The sequence below is a fragment of the Mirounga angustirostris genome, unplaced genomic scaffold (assembly GCF_029215605.1).
Source record: "Mirounga angustirostris isolate CCGP_5_RB_7025 unplaced genomic scaffold, mMirAng1.0.hap1 SCAF_4, whole genome shotgun sequence".
Lineage (NCBI taxonomy): Eukaryota > Metazoa > Chordata > Mammalia > Carnivora > Phocidae > Mirounga > Mirounga angustirostris.
The window spans coordinates 71038706-71052359 of NW_026991712.1; the positions used below are offsets into that span (position 1 = coordinate 71038706).

General features: G+C 36.5%; 1 pseudogene; it reads right to left on the bottom strand.

Moving 5' to 3' along the window:
• Positions 1 to 7843: 7843 nt before the first annotated feature.
• On the bottom strand, positions 7844 to 9983 carry LOC123860220 (ragulator complex protein LAMTOR1-like; annotated as a pseudogene).
• Positions 9984 to 13654: the final 3671 nt, after the last annotated feature.

Below are 13654 nucleotides of genomic sequence, written 5' to 3' on the forward strand. Positions count from 1 at the left end.
TAAATAATAAGTAATTTTTGCATTTATTGCTTCATAGGAAAATGTTTAATTTCTAAGTATTTAATATATTTCAGTCACCTTTTGTATTCATTTTTAAAATTTTTATTCTATTAGGACAGAGAAAGTGTTCTTAAACTTCTACTTCAAAAACTAGTTTTCATGATCAAAAACAGATTTTTCTTTTTTAATTAATTTTAACTTTTATCTTTATTAATCATGATGATATTCTGATATCAGAGATCAAAATATTAGAAAATACGTATTAGAACCAATACTCCATCTATGTGGATTATTTGTTAAAATTATTTTTCTTTACCTGTTTTTTTAACTGACTTGATCATAGTTGCTCTTCATTTCCTTTTAAGGCTTGAAAACTTTTTTTTTTACGATTTTATTTATTTATTTAAGAGAGAGAGAGCGTGTGTGAGCACACGAGCAGGGAGAGGGTCAGAGGCAGAGGGAGAGGCAGATTCTCCCTCTGAGCAGGAGCCAGGGGCTCCATTCAAGACCCTGGGATCATGATCTGATCTGACCTGAAGCCACTTAACTGACTGAGCCACCCAGGAGCCCGCCCTTGAAAACTTTTGAAATGATTTTTTAAATAGCTACCCATAGGATAGTGTTATAATGAACTTCTTTCCTATCCTTTTTTATAACATAGACTATTTTCCCTTTTATTATTCTTCTCCCCTACTTTTTTCCCTCTTTTCAGTGAGAAATTTGGAAAGGTTTCACCCAGTTTTCTCCCTCATTGCAATTCCTATGTTTGCTAGGACAAATCTGCACTTAATAGAACTTATCTTGATATATGTCTCTTCCATTTCAAAATACATTAAACTCATACATTTCCAGAAAGTCTATACTTATTAAGTCATATATATTCATTGCTCACAGCTTTTTCCTCTTCTGAGGATTTGCACTGGTCTTAGGATCCCTGATGTGTGGCCTCATTTGCTGTTTGATTAAAGTCAATTGTTTGTCCTCAGATGGGTAACTTAGCAGTCAAAATTCTTGAATATTTTTAAATATAGATAGATAATAGGTAGAAAGAGTCAATTGTTTGATCTTAAATAAGCACTTGGTAGTATAGTCTCAAAGTTCTTGAATAATTTTAAATAGATGATAGTTAAGAGGCATAAATAATTATAGCAGCATTGATACACCGGGAAGCATAGACCTATCATCTATCTATCATCTATCTATCTATCACCTATTTATCATCTATCTATCTATCTATCTATCTATCTATCTATCTATCTATCTATCATCTATCTATCGATCATCTATCAAAATTTACCATTCATCAAAAATCAACCTTTATTTCAGTTAATATACTAAAATTTTTAATTCAACAGTCACAGTTTTTAGACTTAAGAGGTCTTTTTAGTGCTTTTTTAGGTCCCCTTGAGTGCTCTTCTTTTGTTTATTTGTACCTATGTTCTTGCTCTAGTTCTTCCAGAAGTTCAATTTCATTAAGTATGATGTACGATTCTTCAACCTACTTCACCTCCACCCACACCACAGCTCTATCCACAAGAATGTGGTCTAGCTCCATGTTCAGTAAGACAGCCACACACTGGTTTGATTTCTCTTCATTTTCTAAAGTCTTGGGTTTTTCAATCTCAGATAACATCATATGTGAGACAACATCCCAGGACATAACTGTGCTGCCCATCCTTAATCCACCTTCTTTTTAGTCAGTTATCATAAAGGGTTCAAAACACCAAGGGTTCCAGTTCCAACGGGGTTGCCCTACTGTATGAGGGCTAAATGGGACATTTAGAACAATATTTATGAAGGTTTCATCACCATGCCTGGCACAGAAATGTGTGAAGCAAATGTTCTCTCTCTCTCCCAACGTTCTTTCCTCTAAAAAAAGATTGATTTTATCAGTAGGTCATGAAATGTTTTAATCTGTGGAATGACTAGCTCAAATTTATTTTTTAAAAGGTTACTCAAGTAGAAGTGTGAAGAGCAAGATTCTGCCTAGGTACCACTCACTTAAAAGGGGGAGAGTGGTAGAGGAGCATGAGGCTGTAGACATAGAGGCCAAAATGTAAGCTACAAATAAATATTACATGTTTTTGAAAATGATTATATAGATAATGAAGAAGTAGTGAAGTTCTTTAAGTTTGGAGGAAAATGATCAAAACTGTGTTTTAGGGGCATGCTGCTAAGTTAATATAAGGAAGATACCAAAGAATTGGAACTAGAGCAGTGAGATGTTAGAATTTAAATGTTTAGGTGATAAATGCTTAAAGCCTGATTTATATAATGAAATTGGCAGTGATAATAATGGTATTTAGAAGAGTTAACCTTATCAAACACTTGCTCTGTGCCACAATGCCAGGCACTGCTCTAAAAATTCATTTATTTTATTTTATTTTATTTTATTTTTTATTTATTTGAGAGAGAGGGAGAGCACGAGAGAGGTGAGGGGCAGAGGGAGAAGCAGACTCCCCACTGAGCAGGAAGCCTGATGAGAGGCTAGATCCCAGGACCCTGGGATCATGACCTGAGCCAAAGGCAGATGCTTAACCCACTGAGCCACCCTGGTGCCCCTAAATATACATTTAATTTTCACAACAGTACTGAGTACTGCTGTTATCCTCATTTGGCAGAAGTTAAATAATAAAGTTAAATGTCTAAGCTGACAAGTACCAGAGCAGCCAGGCTGGATTCAAATCCAGGCTAGCTCCAAACCCTGTGCTTAGTAACTCTACACCTGGTAAAACATTGCATAGAGAGAATGATTGACTGGGTGCCAGTGGTCCAAGACTGGGGACGTGTGACCCAGAGGTTTCTAGTCTAGGGGGAGCTGGAAAGAAGTCCTCAGGATTTTGATTCTTAGAATTATGATACATTCTCCTTCTTCTCTTAGCTTGAGCTTTATTTCTCACAGTATGGACCTTTTAACTTTCCTCTGTACTGTCATAGCACTCCATGTAAAAGATATGTCCTATTTCTTTTAAAATATTCTGATTGAGTTCAGCCTGGCTGAGTCCCTGCACTTGCTGGGGTTTGCGAGAACTCCACTGTCAATCATTTTTGGAACACCCCCTCCTCCACTGCATCATGCAAGTCCCAGGAAAATGAAGAAGGGACCTGTTTCCAGTCCACAGTGGACTCCTTTGGCCGATCTTTGTTGCTTCCATCCTTAGTCACCATCAATCAGACTCTATTTGATGCTCACAGCCAGCATTGATACTGAAGGCCACCAACGTACCCAAAACAAAAGCATGGAAGAGTAACATGTTTTTATTGTGTCCATACCACTATTCCCACAGAAGTTTTACTTCTGGGTCCCTGAATTTGAGGGGGACCTACTATTCTTCCACTTGGGGAATCTCCAAGTACCCTGTTCTCTTTTCCAGGGAAACTAGTTTTCTTTTCTTTAGCTCTCAGTCTGTGGCCTCCCTATCAGCTTCCTTTCTCTGAGCATGCAGCTTATTCTTCCCACAGGCCTTGGGCCAACAATTAAACACCAGAGTCAACAGGGCAGATCTAGCTCACTGATGTGCTTCGTTGGTCAATAAAGTGCCGACCTCCTTGTTATTATCAATTGCCCACAATTACAAATGTGAATATTTCATATAAAAATCTAGAGTCCATGTTCACAATTAGAAACTCAGACTGGCGATTTCATGGTTATCATTCTTGCATATGGAGTTTGCACAGCCTACACAACCCTCCTTACTGCCCTGACAGGATCAGTCAGTTCTCTTTTTCATCTAACCCCTGAAGATATTCAGTGTATTCAGTTCTAAAGCCACTCTGAGTGAATGAAGCTCAGACTGTTAGGATATAAAGCCCCTCCCTAGTCTCTCGAGAAAATATCTCTTATTTTTTTCTAATGAGCTTGCAACTAAGAAAATATAAGCACATTTATTTTCTCATTCAGGTTATTCTGCCATATTAACTTCTTAGTGGAATCCTTCTGCAATGATCATGTTCTGTCATCTCAACCACTGATGCTTATACAATAAACTAGAGTGATGAAGTTGTTACTTACAACACCCCAGTGAGCAAGCATTACATCCCATAGGTCAGAAGAGCTGTCCATCAAGTTGGCTGTGCATTGTCCTCAGAAGACTGACTAGACAGGCATCTGCTCCAAGAGCTAAGATGCTAATGTGATTAATTGGATTCAAATAGAATTCATCATTACTCAGGCAAAGCTGAAATGTCCATATTACTGAGGGAATATTTTTCATACAGTAATCTCATAACAGGTTCTAAATTGACCACACTATTTCCAGTAGATCTTGAAAATACACTTGAAATACGTTTTCTGATAGGGAACTTATATTTACAATTCAGTAATTGGCGAGAAGGAAAAATAATTGAGAGGAATGAAGCAAGAATGAAGAAGCTTCAGTGGGGACAGCTCTTTGGTATGGGGTTCATGTCCTCTGTAAGGTCCACATGGCCCATGTCCTATAGTAGAGTAACCGATACTTTGCTATATGAACCCTGGTTTCTCATGTCTTCCAGCTAATTATATTGAGCTCTTCTTGTTTTTGTCAAGTGATGCTTTGAAAGTGGAATCTTGGAAAATTGCAGTATAGATGTTTTAAAAGATAGTAAGTATATCATCATTAGCATTGACTTTATTCAAAGAAGTTGCAGATTTCTCAACTCATTGTTACAAAACAGCAACAAATTGAAATATGATCATTATGCCTGCCATGATTAATGATGTCTACATTGGTCGTTCTGAATTTATGGGAGTATGACAAACTCCTTGTAAATCAAAGAATTTTCTTCACCCCCACAATAACATAATTATAATTTTAGCATTCATTGATAGAGAAAATATATAATAATAAGGAGCCGTTATGAATTCATTAATATTTGAGATTTTTGTAATTTGTAATTAGGTGGTACCTCATTGGTCAAATAATGTTTGAAAATAAGTCATCAGACACTGTTTGGTGTACATATACACTTTTAGAACTCTCACAGTAATTTTGTGACATCCTCCCTTTCACCAGGAGTCCCTAAATCATAAATTGGTAGCCAATGACTTACACAAAGCATACTTTGAGAGTTGAACTGTGTAAATGAGTCTTATTACCCAAATCAGAGTATGTGTGTGTGTGGGGGTGTAACCCTATTACACGATGCCCAACTCTGGAAGAACCCTTCAAGAAGCTAGCCATTACTTGTCAGTTTTGAGCAAATTTGGCAAATTGTCAGTAATCCACCAAAGCTCTCTTCTTGACATATTTCCAGTCTGAACAGATTGTGAGTAGAGTTGCTTTAATTCAGCCTGTCACAGGGCTCACTAATGTAAATCAAAGAGATGCACAGCCTGAGATCACACGTGGGGGAAAAAATGACGTACTTTATAAAGGCATGCTGCCTCCAAAATCTATCATATCAATTGTTTTACAGACCTACCACCACCATTACAATCCAGAGGTACTAAAAGCAGGAAACTAACACACAAAAAAATGTCACTGTTTCTATTAGTGTCAAAAGTACATTTATAAAAGTCTCTTGTCAGATCAAGGAGAAGCAGTGGTTGGGTTTTTTTTTTAAGAGATTCCTGCCAAACAAACTAATTAACACCCAAAACATCTCTATGTATGTACTTTACTCTCTGATTTTTAGCTGAGGTATTTTTTCTCCTTTTTAAAAAATTGACATATAGTTGACATACAATGTTACATCAGTTTCAGGTGTACAACATCGTGATTCGACAAGTCTATGTCATGCTATGCTCACCACAAATGTAGCTACCATCTGTCACCATACAGAACTATGATAGTTACATTGACTATATTCCCTGTGCTGTATACCATGACTTATTCATTCCGTAACTGGAAGCCTGTACCTCCCACTCCCCTTCACCCATTTTGCCCCTCCCTCCACCCTCCTCTCCTCTGGCAATCAACCAGTTCATTTTCTGTATTTATGGGTCTGTTTCTGCCTTTTGTATTTGTTTGTTCATTTGTTTTGTTAGCTGACATCTTATAATGTTAGTATTTTAAAAATAATCTTATCCTCTTTATTGCAGATTTATAACTTTTCTTCTTAGTTTGGAATTATTAGATTGTGGATCTAGACCTGGGGTAAAAACTTTTAGTAACACACAGAAAGTATCTGGGTTTATTTTATTTTTTAAAGATTTTATTTATTTATTTGACAGAGAGCGAGAGAGCACAAGTAGGAGAAGCAGCAGAAGGAGAGGGAATAGCAGGCTCCCCACTGAGCAGGGAGCCTGATGGGCGGGGCTTGATCCCAGGACCTCAGGATCGTGACCTGAGCCAAAGGCAGACGCTTAACTGACTGAGCCACCCAGGCGCCCCAGTATCTGGGTTTTTAAAAAATTGTTAAGAATACTACTTTATTGTGCACAGCTATTTGATAATTAGATTTATTTTCATTTACATTAAAAATCAGTAGTTGGGTGTAGATTTCAATACACACATAGATTTGCATAACAACAACCACAAACAGGACTGGACAAGTTCCATCACCCCATAAAACTTCATTGTGCTTTCCTCTTGTGGTCAAACCCTCTTGCACCCCAATCCTGGCAACTATTAATCTATTTTCAGTTTCTACAGCTTTTACCTCTCCAGAATGTTATATAAATGGAATCCTACAGGAAGCAAAACTTTCAAGACTGGATTTTTTTCATCTGACATATGCATTTAACATCCATTCATGTTGTTGCATGTAGCAGTAGGTCATTCTTTTTCATTGCTAAATAGTATTCCGTTGCATTGATGTACCACATTTATCCGTTCACCCACTGAAGTGCTTTTTGGTTGTTTCTATTTCTAGTGATTATGAATAAGATGCTATAAATATTCACACATAAGATTTAGTGTGAAGATTAATTTTTATTTCTCTAGAGTAATTACCTAGGAATGAGATTGCTATATGCTATGGTAGCATGTTTAACATCCTATGAAACTGCCAAACTGTTTTGCACAGTGACGATAGCATTTTGCAAACTGATAAGCAAAGAATGAGAGTTTCTGCTGCTCTGCATCCTTGCCATCATGTGGTATTGTCACATTTTATTTTTCATTCCCATTTTAGTAAGTGTAGAGTGGTATCTCCTTGTGGTTCTGATTTGCTTTTCCGTAATTGCTAATGATGGTGATCATCTTTGATGTGCTTATTTTCCCTTTTGAATAGTTTCTTTGATGAAGAGTCTGTTCTAACTTTTGCCCATTTTTAAAGTGGGTTCTTTGCTTCCTTCTTGTTGCATTTTCAGAGCATTTTTAATATATTATGGATGGAAGTCCTTTGTCAAATATAAATTTTTTTATTTTTTATTTTATTTTATTTTTTTCAGATATATACACTTCCTTTATCAAGGACAACAAACCAAAACAAAACCCCCAAACGCCAAACATGTAAAAACCCAGGGTGCTAGAAATACAAACTCAATTCATTCAAAATCAAGCTCATCCAGACTGGTCACAAACCCTAGTGAGGTGCATGTGAGCACCAAGTAGGAGAGAGGGGGACAGGAGTTGAGGCCAAGAGAAAGGGTGGGAAGGGGGCTCCCACAGGCCCCCTAGGGATCACCCTCACAGTGGTACCTCCAACTTCCCAGTGAAGACCTACTAGACCCTAACCTTTTGACCCCCACCCCATCCCTGGCCAGGGCTTTGAAGGCCAGTCCCAAATGGTTCTGCCCTCCCTTGCTCCATCTTCATTTGCTCAGGCTTCCAGCCTCACTCTTCTCTTCCTTCATGCTCTTCTCCATGATTAGTAGCAGGTTAGGGTTCTGTGTGAGCCGTGGTGAGGCTGGGGGTTAGAGGAGGCAAGGTGGAGTCGGGGTGAAGAGAGGAGAAGAAGAGCTGTACAAGGATCCCTCTTTTCATGGGATCCCAAACTGTACAACCAGCTCCTCTTTTGCATCCACTCAGATCTGAGAAAGTACACTGTGGCATAAGCAGCTATCCTGGAGACATGCTGTAAGTTGGAGAGGGGGATGGGCTTGCTGGCCAGCACTTGGTGGGGCTGGCTGGCGAGAGATGGCAGCGGGGGCAGCTTCTTCCAGTAGATCAGGCTGCTGCTCAGCACAGCCGAGCGGGTGCTGTACTGCCTTGCCCAGTCCATGTGCTCATGCTGCTCCGTGCCCTGGGAGTCTGCAGCTGCAGACGCACCAGTGATGTTGCTGGCTGTCTTAGCAAGGCTGGAGGAGAGCAGGGCCCGCTCATCTGTGTGAGTGGGAGGCAGGCTATGGTAGTTGGGCTCACTCCATTGAGAGCTTTGGTGGGGGTCTGCTAGGGTCCAGCAGCAGCTTCTGTTCCTCTCAGACCTGGTTCGAGTCCTTGTTCTGGCTGCTGTAGCAGCACCCATGGCCAGGGTAGGGCAGGGCACTGAGGACCTGCTGAGGAGGAACAATGTCTGTGGGAGCCCTTCTGGTCACATGACCCGTGGCTACATCCAGCAAGCAGTTACTTGCTTCAAATATATTATTTTTTAAATCATTTATTTATTTGAGAGAAAGAGATAGAGTTGGGGGGAGGGTCAAAAGGAGAGGGAGAGAAACAGACTCCCAGCTGAGTGGGGAGCCCAATTCCTGGCTCAATCTCAAGACCTGGAGGTCATGACCTGAGTGGAAACTAAGAGTCCAACACTTAACCAACTAAGCCATCTGAGCACTCCATCAAATATATAATTTTTGCAAATACTTTTTCCCAGTTGGTGAGAGGGTTGGCTCTTGGTTTTCATAACAATGCCTTTAGCAAAGAAAAATTATTTTAATTTTAATGAAATCCAATTTGTCCTTTTTTACTTTTATGGAATTAGGTATTATTGAATTTTTGACTATCCTAAATTTCCAAAGATTTTTCTCCCAGATGTTTTATGAACTTTATATATCTTTTACATTTAAGTCAATCACCAGTTGTGACTAAATTTTTATATACACTGTGAAGTATAAGTCTATGTTCAATTTTTGCATCTGAATATCCAACTGTGACTGCACCATTTGTTGAAAAAACTTTCATACCTCCATTGATTTGCCCTTGAATTTGCTTTGTTAAAAAATATCAGTTGATCATATTTGTATAGGTCTATTTCTAAAATTTCTATTCTCTTCTTTGATCAAGGTGACTTTATTTTTAATCAACATCACCCCCTTGATTACTGGAACTTTATGGTAACTCTTAAATTTTGGTTGTGGGAGTCCCCCCATTTTTTTCTTTTTCCATTTCCTTTGAGTATTCTAGTGTTCTTTCTTTCTTTTTTTTTTTTTTGCCTTTTCATATAAATCATGGGGTCAGCTTATCTATATATATAAATCTCCTACCAGAATTTTGATTTGGAATGTATTGTCTATACTTAAATTGAGGAGATATTAACTATATTGATTATCCCAATAATGAACACAGTATTCTCTCCATTTATTTAGGTCTTCTTTGATGTTTTTAATCAATGTTTTGCACCATATAAATCCCATACATATTTTGTTAGATTTATATGTATTTTTGTTTGTTTGTTTTTTGAAGGAGGGGCTATTGTAGAAGGTGCTTTTTCAGGGTTAGGTTTACAATTGTTGTTAGTTTATAGATATACAGTTGATTTTTGTAATTTGACTTTGTACCTTGCAACTTTTCTAACCTCCCTTACTAGTTCAAATAGGCTTCTTTTTGTAGATTTGATGGGGTTTATTGCATAGACAATCATGTTGCTTGCAAATAGGAACAACTTCATTTCTAATTTGTATGGCGGTTATTTCTTTTCCTTACTTTATTTCATTGGCTAAAACTTCTAGTAAAATGTTAAATAAGAGTGGTGAAAATGGACCTTCTTGACTTTTTTCCTGATTCTGAGGGGAAAGAATTCAGCTTTTCAAAAGGAAGCCTAATGCTACCTGTAGATTTTTTGTAGATGTCCTTATTCAGACTGACAATGTCTTCTGTCATTCCTAGTTTGCTAACAGTTTGTATCATGAACTGATAATGACTTTTGCCTGATATGTTTTCTACATCTATTGATATGTTCATGTACTTTTTCTGTTAGGTCTTAAGCAGATTGGTAGAAGATGTAAAGAATCTCTTAAATGCACTTTGCAAATGTCAATTCTCTGTAAAATCTGATGGTAGAAAGCCAAAAACAATTCAACAAATATATTTCTATGTAGTTAAGATAATTAGGTTCATATGTGTAAGTCTTCTCATTATCAATTTAATAGATATTTGGCACAGACTATCTATGATAGTTCTAATCTTCTGGACTATAGGCCAAATCTTATCCAAAATGTTTTTGTCTTGGTCTATAAAATATTTCTTAAAAATTCACTTAGAGTCTGGTATTTAAGCTTCAGAAGATTTCATTTCCTTTTCTGGATTTCTAGTTTCCCTTGGAAGATTTCACAAAACTAGACCTCATTGTTTTATGGCACCATCGGCTGGAGTTGAGTAGCAACTATCCCTGTTTTACAAAGGTGATAAAAGTCTCTATTTTACTATAGTACCCAGAATTCCCTGAACTGTTTTGCTCATTTATGTTATCTGTCTCACAGCTATAGGCTATGGAATTTGCAATTGCTGACTAGAAAACTGGGTAGAAACTGGTTAATTCGTATGTTTTTAATGAAAAATGAGTAGACTCTACAGAGCGAGATACTATTTTGTGTAATAGAATGTCTATTTTTTTAAAAAATGAATATATGCTATTGAAATTAACAATTCTAAATATTTTGGGAGAGAATAGAAATTGACATGGGCAGTTGGTGTTATTATGGCCATGTGTATCAAAAATTTTAAAAATATCTTTGAACAATTAGTTCTATTTCTTGAGATTTACCTTAGGGAGATGATTCTAGACATAATAAAATTTTATTAATGATTAAATTAATGACTATCACTGGGACCTAGAAAAAAATGGGGAAATGATGTTATCAGGCTAGCAAAATATCAACGACATAAAATCCTCCTACAAATTCCAGCCATTTTCAAATGCCCAGGAAATGGCCTTTGTCACATTGCCAAAGCCTTGATATAAAATAAAACAAAAAATAAAACCTCTTCACCATGCATATTCCTTGAGCAAAACCAAACACTAGGCATAGATGGACACAAAGAAGATGCAAAAACTGCTTCCCATCAGATCACTCTCTGCCCATGATTCAGGTCATAGGGTCTGTGCTATCCAGGAAACTCAGCACCTGCCCTCTTTGAATGGAATCTATATAGGGAATTAGCAAGAACTGAGGCCCTTTCGTTTCTACCTTCAAACCTATTCAGAGACAAAAATACAAAAGAAAACATGGTTGAATGCATATTTTCAAAAGAAAAAGCATAATATGCGCAACTGGAGATAGGACAAGCCTGGTGAGGAGTGCAGGCCTGTGGTTATACATCCATTATGTGCAAATTTCTGGAGTGGAGAACTCTATATCCTACCTCTCAAGAATAAGGGGAAGATCCATAACACCGGAGCCAAAGAACCCAATGAAGTCCAAACAGACCCAATCTGGATAAATGTCAGCTGCATACAAGAAATTAAGTTGGGGTTATAGTCATCAACTTCAATTCTGTGTCTAGTTTTGAGAAGGCCAGTTGGAACAATCCTTAAATCTTGTCTTTCAGAAAACCTCAGGCCCAGCTTCCTTTTTAGTCAAAGAAAACTAATCCAAACAGAAAAAGGTAACAGCATGGGGACTATAAAAAATTCTGAACCAGAAAGTAACAGAAAAGCATAGCCTTGAATATTCAAAAGAGCATAATTTTAGAAGTAATTTGCATAACATTTATGTTCAATAATTTTTTTTAATTAACAAAAGTGTTTAGGCCTTTGGAGGTTGTTTTCAAGTTTTTCACATTAGAGATCATTTCTAAATGCTGACATTTCAATCTTGGTTTACTCTTTGACCCAAGAATTGAATAAAGGAAAATTCCTTTTTGTTAGATTATTGTGGCCTTTATTTATTTGTTATTATGTGTTTTTGCTATTTGTACTGCATTGTGGTCAGATTTGGAGTCTCTAAAATATCTATTTTCCTTTTGTCATTTAAACTTTTTTTATGTGCTACTACCTGGCTCTTTTTCTAAATAATATACAGTTATTTGAAAAACATGCCTTTTTTGCTTAAAAGAAACCAAGTGATAGTGCATTCTTTAGTCCTCTATATTCATTTTAATGTTTCTACTTATGTGAGTAGCAGTGTATCATACTACAAACACATGAACATTTCTTACTGTTACTTAATATTCAATCTTTCTGCATCGTCTTAATGGTATCTCTCCCAGAATTTAATTTCAGCAAATATATGTTGATCACTGATATGCTTGTCTTACCCATTTGACTTTAATGCCTTGTGTTTATTATACTTTCTTATATTTGCCTTCATTTACTTTTCTTATTTTATAATATTGACCAAGTTTTTGTTTACTTTTCATTTCGATGATATGTTACCAGTAATTATTTTTAATTTCATTACATATTTGAACATGTATTTTTCTGAAGTCATAGATAAACATTACGTAAATTCTTTCCCCAAATAAAACAAACCTGTGCTTGTGCCTTTTTTATTTGAAAAATTTAGGTATTTGCCGTATTTCTTCTCTCTTATCCTCTTTCTTTTTTTCCTTCTAAAACTCCTACTACACTTGTCTTAAATATCTTTTTTTTTCTTATTCTTTCTTAGATTTTATCACATAATAGTCATCTCTGTGTTTGCCAATGTTTTTTGAGAGAATTAATTGTTTCTAGTTTATCTAATTACAAATGCAATTTCCATCCTGTTTTTTAAAATTTCTACAATCGTGCTTTTTTAGTTCCAAGAGAATACTCTTTCTTTTTAGGATATTCAGAGCAGCTTGATATATATTTTTTACTTAAATTTTTTTCTTGTCAAGTTATTAAGGTTTGATTTACATATAAAATTCACCCTTTAAAAATACATAGTTTGACCAATAACCACCACTACCATCAAGATATTGAATGTTTCCATCACACCAAAAAGTTCCTTCATATCTACGTGCTGTCAAATCTCTTCCCTCATCCGTTGGCGCGGGCAACCACCAACCCAATTTCTCTCCTTACAAACTGGAGTTCCCAAAATGTCATATAAATTGAGTCAGACAGTATGTAGGCTTTTGTGAAAGGCTTCTTTCCCCTCATATAATGCTTTGAAGAATTATCCATGTTTTTGCATGTGTCAGAAGTTCAGGCCATTTATTGCTGAGTAGTATTCCACTGTATGGAGATACCACAATTTTTTTAATCCATTCACAGGTTATAGGACATCATTTAGAATTTTGTCTAGGTTTTGACTATTATGTATAAAGCTGCTGGTCATGTACTGGTGTTTGTGTAAACATAAGTTTTCATTTATCTTGACTAAATTTCTAGGGAGGGATTGCTGGGTTCCGTAGTAAGTATATGACCAACTTTATAAGAAACATGGCTGTAGTATTTTGCATTCCTACTGGAAATATAACTGATTTCGTTTTGCTCTACATATTCATTAGCACTTGCATTGTCAGGGTTTTGTTTTGTTTTTGTTTCATTTTTAGCCATTGCAGTGGATGGTGAGTAATATGTCCTTGTGTTTATAATTCATGTTTTAACAATAACTAATAAACAATGTTAAGCATCTTTTCATGTGTATGTGTGCTATTCATGAAACTACTTTGGTGATGTGTCCTCATGAAACTCTAATATAAGGTAA